Below are 11743 nucleotides of genomic sequence, written 5' to 3'. Positions count from 1 at the left end.
TGTGGCCCGGAGCTCGGGTTAACGAGGGAGTTTAGAGGCGGTGATGCGGAGGGGCTGGTGGGGATCAGGGGCAAGAGAAGGAGCCCGTTGTTGGTCAGGGTGTGTGTTCCTAGTGTTGGAATGTGCGTGAAGCGCCTCAGGACTTGGGAGGGTGGTTTCGTCTGGGAAATTAGCATCTTTTTAAAAATCACTATACTTATAAATCATTAGTTAAAGGCCTATGGGGGTAATAATACAGGTATGTGATTTTTACTTCTGAAGCAAGTGGGCGTCATGAGATTTGACAAGACATCATCATTAGAACAGTGCGTCTACATTTTGATACGTTAGATGATGAGGAGGATCAGGACCCCCTGCTTCCTGGCTTCTTCCTCCCTCGGCCAACGTGTCTCTGTCTCTGCCCCGGCTGCCTTTGCCAGAGCAGTCAGACCTCCCCGCCGTGTGCATCCATCCCTCCCTCTTCTGGGCCCCAAGACATTTCGTCTTTTACAGAGTTTACCTGGTCCCTTCCCTTCCGAAGTTCCGCTGAATTAGTCTGAGCTTGTGTTGGCTCTGGCGCACGCACGTGCTTTGGGGGCCAGAGTGTCGTGTTGGCCGTCAGCACCTCCCGACAGCTCCGTGCCCAGAGTGGGCTCCTGCTCGGCTTTGTGGTATTAAAGCTTTGGGCTTTCTAAGAGGATGACCGGGCAGACACTAGAGGCCCCGCATTGGTGCAGATCTAATCTGGTTTGTCCTTGAACTCTGCCTCAGTGGAAGGTACATATCATTATGCTGAACTTAGAATTGGTGGAATTCAAGATATAATTTGAAGGAAATGTGGTTTTATTTTACTGTAGTTCTGACGTCTGTAGTTCTAATGTCTATCTTGTTAGGAAATCCTCTGTTTGGGGATAGCACGGCGGGGGGCGGGCAAGATGACCTGGTGAATCTGTGTCTTGTTAGGACTTTTCTTGGCACCTGACGGATGAAGGATATAACGCTGGCATGGGGGCACTGTTGTTTGGGGATGGTTCCGATATCGTGGAACCCAAAACTGAGCATGGAAGGAACCTTCACAGGTGCTCTAAATGCAGCCTGGTCAAAGCACCAAGATCGAAGGCGGTGGCAATCTGCAGGTCTAGCTGTCTGTTCAACTCCCAAAAAGAAATGACCACGACGGCAACGACTGTTGACTCCTTGGTGGCCAGTGGTGAGGCTGCCTCGGACCACAGCTGGGGCAGAGTCCTGGTGCGGACCTTCACACTGGTGTTCATTCCTTTCCCTTGCTTCCCTGCTGCCCCCGGGAAGGCGAGGCGGGGGGGCTGGCGCCTGGGAAGAAACAGGGGCTGAGGAGCCAGGAAGGCTGGGGGTTTAACTACTAGCGAGCAGTGCTCTTGAGTCTCAGTGTTCTCACCTGTGAAAAGTGAGGAAGAATAAGTACGTCATACGGGTTAGTGCTACTCAAGGAAATGCCCTAGCAGCTGTCCGTGCGCACTCCGGTTGCACCCCCCCGGCCCCCCGCCCCCCGCAAGCCTGGCAGGCCCCCTCCTTCCCCTGCCTCCCAGCCCATGGAGGCTACACTCTCTCCAAATTTAAGCTTAACCAGATTTAGCAAATGAAAATAGGGCATACCTAGTTAAATTTGAATTTAGATAAACAATGAGTACTTTTTCAGTATGAGTATGCCCTATGCAGTATTTGGGACATACTTACACTAAAGTATTCACGTCATCTGAAATGCACATTCCGCAGCGAGTTCTGTCGACTGACAATTCTGGGCGGAGCCTCCCTGGTGAATTGGGACAGCTCTGCTCTCCCGCCCTTCAGGCCGCTGACACGTGCCTGACTTCCCCATCCAGGAAGCAGCACCCCTTTCACTTAGGATGAGTAACTCTGGCCACCGGTCGAGTTTCTGGGACGGAGGAGCTTTACACACCCGTCCTATTAACCCTCACGGTAACTTTACAAGGCTGGATTCGTGCCCTCGTGGGGACCCAGGGCGGTCCGTGCCCCCAGCGGCAGACGGTAGCCTCATGCTTCAGGCCCACCCCGCGCTGCTGCTCTGGGTGGGCAGTCTCTGGCTGGGCCCGGCTGACAGTGGCATTTGCCCACGTTTTGTTAAGGAGAGTGATGTTCTAAAGGAGTAGCATCAGGATTGGTTTGGGGACCGTGGAACTGAGTTCTGTTTCCTGGGTCCTAAACAACATGACAAAGATAGGAGCTTTGGGACAAGAGCAATAAAGTTTCTAAACTTCTAGAAGCTTCCAAAGTGCTGTTTGCTTTAATATGTGCGTACATCTCGCATAGCTGTTGGAAGCGTTGTGAGACCTGTCCCTGAGCAAAGTCCTCTCTGACGCGGCCTGGGGGAGGGCGTGGGACACATGGGTGTACAAGGCATGCAGCAGGGAGCTGGGGCCCGCCAGGACTTTGGTATTCTGAGGCTTCGAGTTTGGGAGTCACCTGAAGGAAGCTGTGGTCCTTTTTCTGGGGAGGACGCCGGGCACAGCTAAGCAGCGGTATCTGATACGTCATATCTCTGTGGCTGTTGGTCACGCAGACACATGGGTCTGCGCCGGGGGGTGGGGGGTGGGTTTATGGCCACAAGTGGAAATGGAGCCCCTGCTCTAGTTCGGACCTCAGCTACGGGATGAGCCGTACTTCCTTGCTTGTGCTGGGAAGTTCGACAAATGCGCTGGGGTGGGCACACTGGTTTCCAGGGTGGAGGGGTGGCTAATGCGTAGGAAGGATCGAGCTGTGAATATACCTGAGCTGCGGGTGGGCCTCCAGCCCTGAGAGGCTGGCTGCCTCTTTTTTCTCAGCCCCCTTTTGTCTATTTTTACTCCCATCTGAATTTCTATGTGTTCTGGGGACTTGGTTTTAGAAGGAGGTGGGAGAGGGAGAGAGAACCAGCCTCTTCCTTCAGGAACTGAGGAGTGGGGGTCATCTCTGCCCCCAGAGGGGGCACTGAAGGGGCTTGGAAACCTTTCCAGGCTCGAAACCCTGTAAGGGGAAGAGCTGGGACTTGAAGTAGGTCTGTCCCGACTTCGACCCTCAGCTCTTTCCATGGTGACACTCAGACCCTGTCCTTCAAGAGACCTGGGGGAACAGGAGGGGCTAATCATATATATCTATTTCTCAAAACCACAGCACAATGAGTGTGAATGAGTGTAGTAATAGTGTGGCTTCCCCAGGATGAGAGGAGGGACCACATCACTAGAGAGGCTTAACACATTTGGGAGGTGGACCCCAGGGAGTGGGGTTCATCTTTGGGAGAGGAAACAGCTCTGAGGTGGGCACCTACAAGGTGAGTGCTGGCTTCTGCGGGTCCCAGGGTGAGCTCAGGCTTCAGAAGCGCAAGGCACATCCATGCTGGTTGTAGCCCAGGGTGCAAATGGGGAGGGCTTGGGAAAGGGCAGCCTAGGGCAGAGAAGCCTTCAGGTCTTTCCTGCACCCCTGCAAACCTCCCCCCAGAGGAGGCCTCACCCCTGCCCCGAGTCTGCGAGCTACTGAGAGATCACATCAAGCTCCCTGCTGTAAACCCATCTCTAAGCTGAGGACTCACGAATTTATGTCTCGCCTGTAGGGCTTACCGGTCCACCAGGATGCCTAACCAGCATCCTGCACGCCACATGGTCCAAATGCCCTCTTGATTTCTACCCTGAGCCTTCCCCACTGCCTCTCGCCTCGGAGGATGGCACTGCCTAATCGCCAAAACCCACACGAAACCACACAGGAGCCATCCTTGACCTCCTTTCTCTCACCTGCTGCCCAATCCTGGCAAATCTTGTCAGATCTCTCTTCCTGCAGGTTCTGAACCCGCCCCCAGCTTTGCCCTCCAGGCTCCTAGTCCCGCTCTCCCCCCTGGTCCTATTCCATACACAACATCCCAGAGAGAGACTTCTTTTTTTTTTTTTTAAGATTTTATTTTTATTTTTTTAAGATTTTATGTATTTATTTGACAGAGAGAGAGACACACACAGTGAGAGAGGGAACACAAGCAGGAGGAGTGAGAGAGGGAGAAGCAGGTTCCCCACTGAGCAGGGAGCCCGATGTGGGACTCGATTCCAGGACCCTGGGATCATGACTTGAGCTGAAGGCAAATGCTTAACAACTGAGCCACCCAGGCGTCCCTAAGGTTTTATTTAAATAATCTCTACACCTAACGTGGGCCCCCCATATCAAGAGTCATGTGCTCCACCAACCGAGCCAACCAGGCCCCCCAGAGACTTTGAAATGTAGATTTTATCTGGGCTCCCCTGGCCAAACCCTCCAGTGGCCCCTAGTCACACTTACAGTGAAATTCAGGTGTTCACTGTGGTCTCCCCAGGCCTATGTTGTCTGGCCCTGGCTCCCTCTCCCAGGGGCTCAAACCACCTTTTCCCCTTCTCCCTACTCTCCAGCTGCGGGGGAGTTTGCACTCGAACTTCAGGCTGGAAAACTTTCTCCCAAGATAAAGACTTGGTTCATATGATGTCATCTCCATGGAGAGGTCTTTCTGAGGACTATCCCACACGTGCTTGCACAAGCCAGCTCACACACACTCCTGTTCCTCTTCATCCTCTTTCGTTGCTTTATTTTTTCTCATAGTATTTGTCACTACCTGACTTGTATGTGTGTTTGTATACATCCTTTTCTGTCTATTTTGTGTTTCTCCCAGTAGATTGTAAGCTTCATGGGGGCAGAGACTTTGTTCCCTAATGCAGAGAACAGTGCCAGGCATATGGTAGGATTTGAAAAAATAGGAAAGGCATGACTCTAGCCTCAGGAACACCAAGCAAAACAGGTGAAAGGAGCAATGGATAAAAATAACAATCTGCATGCTGAGTGGGGAGACCCGGCCCCTTCCCCACCCCCAGCCAGGACTGCATTTTCAGGAATGAGATTAGAGAGCTCTTTTCTAGAAAACGCCCCAGAGAATGGTCCCAGAGAAAGATGAGAAAGTTACTAGGTGTCCGTTTATTCCTTCCTCCCTCCCACAAATTTTATTGAGCATCTACTATGTGCCATACTATATTCTAGGTGCTTGGACTCGTGTGTGAACCACACTGACATAGATCTTTGTCTCAAGGAGCCGATCTTCTGGGCGTGACCATAAACCGGCTCCTGCTCACAGTTACCCAACAGTTTTTGTACCTCATGCTGAAATACGAACGGAAGCCAAGGCCCAGCCAGCATCTGAGGGATGCTTCAGTGAGAAAGAGGCAGCAATCAAAGCACACAAAGGGAGACAAGAAAGCCATGAGAATGTAGGAATAATGTGGGAAGCAGAAGAACACCTAAGAGGGGAGCCCGGCTGGGCTCAGTCTGTATAGCCTGTGACTCGATCTCGGGGTTGTGAGTTCAAGCCCCATGTTGGGCGTACAGCTTACTTAAAAAAATAAAAACAAACAAAAAGAAGAAAAACCTCAATTAAAAAATGATCGTTGGGGCACCTGGGTGGCTCAGTTTTAAGCATCTGCCTTCAGTTCAGGTCATGATCCCAGGGTCCTGGGATCGAGCCCCGCATCAGGCTCCCTGCTCAGCGGGGAGTCTGCTTCTCCCTCTGCCTCTGCCGCTCCCCCTGCTTGTGCTATGTCTCTGTCTCTCTGTCAAAGAAATAAGTAAAATCTTTAAAGAAATGATTTTTTTTTGAAGTTTATTTTTTTTTAGTAATCTGTATGCCACCGTGGGGCTTGAACTCACCACCCCAAGACCAAGAGTCACATGCTCTAACTGACTGAGCCAGCCAGGCACCCGAGTAACTGATATTTTTAGAAATAAGAGAGGATTTGTGAAATAATAAAATTATATTAAAAATAAATTAGAAACTTACTCAGAAATTAAATATAGGTTAGTAGAAACAATCAAGGGGTTAGGAAGTCTAGCGGTAGAAATCCCCAAGAAAGCAGATTATATAGACAAAACGTTGAGGAATAAGGGAGAAAAATATAAAAATGAGAGAAACCACTCAGACTGGGCATCCCAACTGACAGGAGAAAGGGTGTGGAAGTTATCAAAGACATAGTATAAGACACCTTCTCAGACATTTTCCGAACGATTGATAAAAATTCACATTCATGCAAAGGCTCAAGAATCAGTTGCATCTCTGATTTCTCAGTAGCAACACTGGAAGCTAGGGGACCTCAAAATCCGGGGCAAAATGTTTTCCAGCCCCAAATGCTACCCCCAGCCACACAGTGAGAAAGAACGGGGCTAGGGTACGGAGCACGCCCACCAGTGACACAAACCATTTCCCTTCCACGCGCTGTGTCTCAGCAAGCTCCTGGGGGTGTGCTCCGTGAAATGGGAGGGTAAGGAGGAGGACTGAGACAGGCACCCAGGACCTGGCTCTCTCAGGAAAGGGAAAGGGCACTCACTCCCAGCCGGTCAACGAGGGGCTGCGCCACGGTGCAGCCGTGTACCGGGGTTAATGGCCGACCCACCTGACCGCAGGACAATGGGCTCCAGGAAGAGTGTCTCCAAGAAAAAGGCCCCATGGGGGCGCCTGGCTGGCTCAGCGGGCAGAGCCTGCGGCTCTTGGTCTCAGGGGTAGACATTACTTAAAAATAAAATCTTTTGAAAAAAGCACTGCCAAACTACTTGATGAGTTTGATCACATTGAGAGGAAGGGTCAAAGAGTTTAGGGATGAATTTGTAATCAGGAAAAGAAAATGAAAATAAAGAAAATAATCCGGGCAATATTTTATTTTATTTTTTAAAAATTTATTTATTTATTTATTTGGGAGAGAGTGTGCATGTGAGTGTGAGTAGGCGGGAGGGGCTGAGGGAGAGAATCTCAAGCAGACTCCCTGATGATGAGCGTGGAGCCCAGCGAGGGTGATGATGATGAGGAGGAGGAGGAGCGTGGAGCCCGGTGTAGGTGATGATGATGATGATGAACTCGGAGCCTGGTGCGGGGCTCCATCCCAGGACCCATGCATGAGATCATGACCTGAGTGGAAAACCAAGAGTTGGACGCTTAACCAAGTGAGCCACCCAGGTGCTCCAATCCGGGCAATATTTTAAATTTAAGTCCATCTTTGAATAGGTAATACATTCACATGGTTGAAAAATCAGAATGATATAAAAGGCAAAATAACTGATTCTGTGCGCCCTGTCTCCTCCCCAAACAGGCAACCATTTTTTGCCAGTTTCTCATGGATACTTCCTGTGTGTGTGTGTATGTGTATATATATATTTAATTGTGGTCCCAAACACCTAACATGAAATTGCCATTGCAGCCATTTTCAGGTGCACAGGTCAGTATTGTTGACTATCTTCACATTGCTGTGTTCCAAAGATTTAATAAGGTACAAATACATATGTATATGCTATCTTCTCTGTCTTGCTTTCCTTCCTTCCTTTTTTTTTTTAACTAATCTCTCTACCCATCGTGGGCCTCGAACGCACGGCCCCAGGATCAAGAGTCGCTCACTGTTCCTACTGAGCCAGCCAGGGGCCCCTTTCCTTGCGTCCTGCACCTTGCTGTGTCCACCTGACAATGGACCCTGGAGGTCTTTCCACGGAGGCTGCGCTTTCCTTCGTCTGGTGGCCTCGTGTTTCGCCGCAAGGACGCAAGGCGGCCTGTTGACCAGCCGCCCAGGGGAAGACCCCGGCTTTCTCCAGCGCGCCCGCCGCTGTCCGCAGACGCCACAGGGCCTCACCGCGCCCGTGCGTCCTCGTGGCGGGGGACGCAGCGGCGCGACAGACTGTATTGTAAACGTCTGGATTTTCGCCAAGCGGATAAACGAGAAACGCCATCTCGATGTAGTTCTAATTTCCATTTCTCTTATGTGTGAGATTGAGCATCTTTTTAAAAATTTAAGAGCCATTTGCATTTCTTTTCTGTGAAGTGTTCATTTTTTAATTTTTATTTTTAAAAATATTTTATTTATTTATTTGACAGAGACACAGGGAGAGAGGGGACACAAGCAGGGGGAGTGGGAGAGGGAGAAGCAGGCTTCCCGCCGAGCAGGGAGCCCGGATATGGGGCTCGATCCCAGGACCCCGGGACCATGACCCGAGCCGAAGGCAGACGCCCAACGACTGAGCCACCCAGGCGCCCTCTGTGAAATGTTTGTGTTCTTTGGCCGTTTCTTTATTGGGTTGTTGGTCTTTCCAGATAATTATTAACTACAATGGAAATGGAAAAGTGAAGAAATAGAATGGATCATAGCATACAACATGGCTCAATTATGAATAAATGTCACAGTTTCATAACGATTTAATGCTAAATATTGATTGAACCAAAATTTTGGATTCAAATATGTTGGGAAGGCAGAGGCTAAGGGGGTGTGTGTTCATGCGCTGAGGCCTAGGGCACAGAGAACTAAATCCTCACCTTCCCTGAGAGGAAGTCAATCTATTTCTCTTGGGAGTCTAAAATTAGAAAAAGAAAAGAAAAGAATAGAAACAGCAGCAGTACCAGCTAAAATAAGATCATTTAGAAATACGAAGGTAAACATCAGAGGACACGACCAGAAGTTTGGGGGGGCTGCCTCTGGGAACCGCGGAGGGGCACAGCAGCAGCTCTCACTGTCCCATTGCAGCTGGGCCGCAGGGGCGCAGGGGTGTCCGAGCACAGACCGGGTCCAGCCACTCCCACTGACAAAATCCAAAGGCAGAGGGCCGAGCGGCGGCGACGCCAGAAAGGAGTTTGTTTTGGTGAGGCCAGCACCAGGAAAACAGTGACGGGTGAGTCAAAGACTGTCTCCAAATCACTGTAATACTTCTAGGTAGATACAAGGAAAATGTGGGGCGAAGGTTGGGGGGTACATGCAGGTGGGCAGGAAAGGTCAAGTCGATCCCTGTTTTGGGGTCAATCACATGGCATCAGGGCAGTCCTTTCTGCGTGAGGGTGGTTCGGGTCCCCATCACGGGGCGCTCTGCCCGCTGGGTCTTTCACCTGAGTTAAGAGAGAAGCTGGAAAGAAGAAGGTAGTCAGTGAGAAAGTATAGACTGAGGTCAGAATGAAGGCGGTTGACGTTCTCTCCACCATTCGGCCTTTTAAACTATGTAAGGTATTACTGTGATAAGATTAATTATATACAATTAAAAGAGGTGGCATATACGTGGTCACATAAAGCTCCTGTTTTTCCATAGAGGGATAGTCCAGACAGACTTGGGTGTTTGTGCTAATTTGTTGTGCCAAGAAAGGGTTAAGAGACTGAAGAAGACCCAGCAGGTCTTTTTGTCTTCTTTTTTCTTTTTCCTTTCTTTCTTTTTTACAGTAGGTTCCACATCCAACGTGGGGCTTGAGCTCAGGACCCTGAGGTTAAGAGTAGCGGGCTCCGGAGACTGAGCCAGCCAGGCGCCCCCTGATGGTTTAATCCAGCAGGTCTTTTTGAAAGACAAAGTCCTATTTGGAGGAAGGTCTCTTCTGAAATCATCCGTGGACTCTGATTCTGGCCATACTGGAGAAACAGGGACGACCCTCCCTCTACCCTCTTGCACTAAACAACTGAAAACCCAGACAGACTGTAAGAAGCAGTGATGTTCAGACGTTGGACAAGAGGCGGAGCTGGACAGTGATCCCGGAGAGAGAAGAAATAAATGAAGTGGGCCCTAAAATTGCCCACACTTACTGCTAGAGAGAATTTGCAGGCTGGCTGAGCCCAGGGACCTCCCAGCTGGAGGAGAGGGAGTGGAGGTCCTGGGGGTCAAGGTGGGCAGTGTGCAGCCAGAGCCCTGGAAAGGGGCAAGCTGCCCAGAGAGGCCTCTGGGGGTCTGCAGAGGGACCTCCCCAGGGCCCCAGCCGCTGCTGGGAAGTGCTTGCAAGTAGGGGAAGAACCAGAGGCAAGAAGGGGACAATCTTCAGCTCAGACAGGGCCAGAAATACTTTGTGTTCCCATCAGCCAGAGTGGAAAGACCCCTTTGAAATAGCTGTTATTGGGTAGCTGTAGTCAGTGAAGCGTCTGCCTTGGGCTCAGGTCATGATCCCAGGGTCCTGGGATGGAGTCCCACGTCGGGTTCCCTGCTCAGTGGGGAGCCTGCTTCTCCCTCTGCCCCTCCCCAGCCCTTGTGTTCTCTCTCCCTCTCTCTCTCAGATAAATAAATAAATAAAATCTTAAAAAATAAATAAAATACAGGTGCCTGGGTGGCTCAGCCATTAGGCATCTGCCTTCTGCTCAGGTCATGATCCCAGGGTCCTGGGATTGAGCCCCGCATCGGTCTCCCTGCTCTGTAGGAAGCCTGCTTCGCCCTCTCCCGCTCCCCCTGCTTGTGTTCCCTCTCTCACTGTGCCTCTCTCTGCCAAATAAATAAATAAAATCTTAAAAATAAATAAATAAATAAATAAATAAATAAATAAATAAATAAATAAATAAATAAATAAAATAGCTATTATTGGGGCACCTGTGTGGCTCAGTATGTTGGGCATCTGTCTTAGGCCCAGGGTCCTGGGATTGAGCCCCGCATCAGGCTTCCCACTCAGTGGAGAGTCTGCTTCTCCCTCTGCCTGCTGCTTCCCCTGTTTGTGCTCTCTCTTATTTTGTCAAATAAATAAATAAATCTTAAAAAATTTTTTTTAAATAAAATAGCTATTATTAAGTATATTCTATATGTTCAAGAAGATAAAGAAACACATGGGCATGATAAGGATAGATGTGCAACAAGATGAGACCCCAACTGAACTTCTGGAGATGAGCACTACAAGGTCTGAGATGGAAAGTGTACTGGATGGAATTAAAAGCTGATTAGACACTGCAGAGAAAAGACTGGTGAACTTGAAGACTTAGCAATAGAAACTATCTAAAATGAAACACAGGAAAAGCCAAGAACAAGAAGGAGGAGAAAAAGCAGGGAGAGGGGAAGGGAGGAAGGGGAGGAGGAAGAGGGAGGAGAAGAAAAAATCAGTGAGCTGTGGAATATCTGTTTGGAGACCCAGAAATATGGGGAGAGGGCTGACAGGAAAATATTTGAAGAAGTAATGGCCAAAAGATTTTCCAATTTTGATGAAAACTATAAACTCATATATCCAAGAAGCCCCACAGATCTTAAGCATGAGAAACATGAAGAAAACCACATGAAGACACATCATAATCTGCCTTAGGCACTGCTGAGCAGCAGTGATAAGGAGAGAATCTTAGGAGGAGCCGGAAGGAAACAACATATTATATAAAGAGGAAAAGGAGAAGTAGACCTCTCATCAGAAACAATGAAAACCCAGGGGCACCTGGCTGGCTCAGCGGATGGAGGCTGAGACCCTTGATCTTGGGGTCGTGAGTTCAAACCCCTCGTTGGGTGTAGAGATTAGTTATCTTTTTCTTTTAAGATTTTATTTATTTAAAAAAAAGATTTTATTTATTTATTTGACAGAGAGAGAGCACAAGCAGGGGGAGTGGGAAAAGCAGGCTCCCCGCTGAGCAGGGCTGGATGCGGGACTCGATCTCAGGACCCTGGGCCAAAGGCAGATGCCCAACAGTCTGAGCCATCCAGGTGCCCCTAGAGATTAGTTATAAATAAAATCTTTAAAAATAATAAAAATAAAACAAAAACAGCAGAAGCCAGAAGACAGTGGACCAGTGAATTTATAGCACTAAAAGATAAACACTGTCAACGTAGAATTCAGGGGAGATATCTTTCAAAATTGAAGATGAAGTAAAGATTTGTTCAGACATTCAAAATCTGGCCACCAGCAGGTCTGCACTATGAGAAAAAATTTAAGTCCTTCAAGCAGAAGAAAAATGATACCAGACGGAACTCTCCATCTATACAAAGGAACAAAGAGCACCAGAAATGGTAAATATGTGGCTAAATATAAAAGACTTTTTTCTTATCTTAAATA

Source organism: Mirounga angustirostris, unplaced genomic scaffold (assembly GCF_029215605.1).
Source record: "Mirounga angustirostris isolate CCGP_5_RB_7025 unplaced genomic scaffold, mMirAng1.0.hap1 SCAF_6, whole genome shotgun sequence".
Classification (NCBI taxonomy): Eukaryota; Metazoa; Chordata; class Mammalia; order Carnivora; family Phocidae; genus Mirounga; species Mirounga angustirostris.
This window is presented reverse-complemented; position numbering follows the sequence as displayed.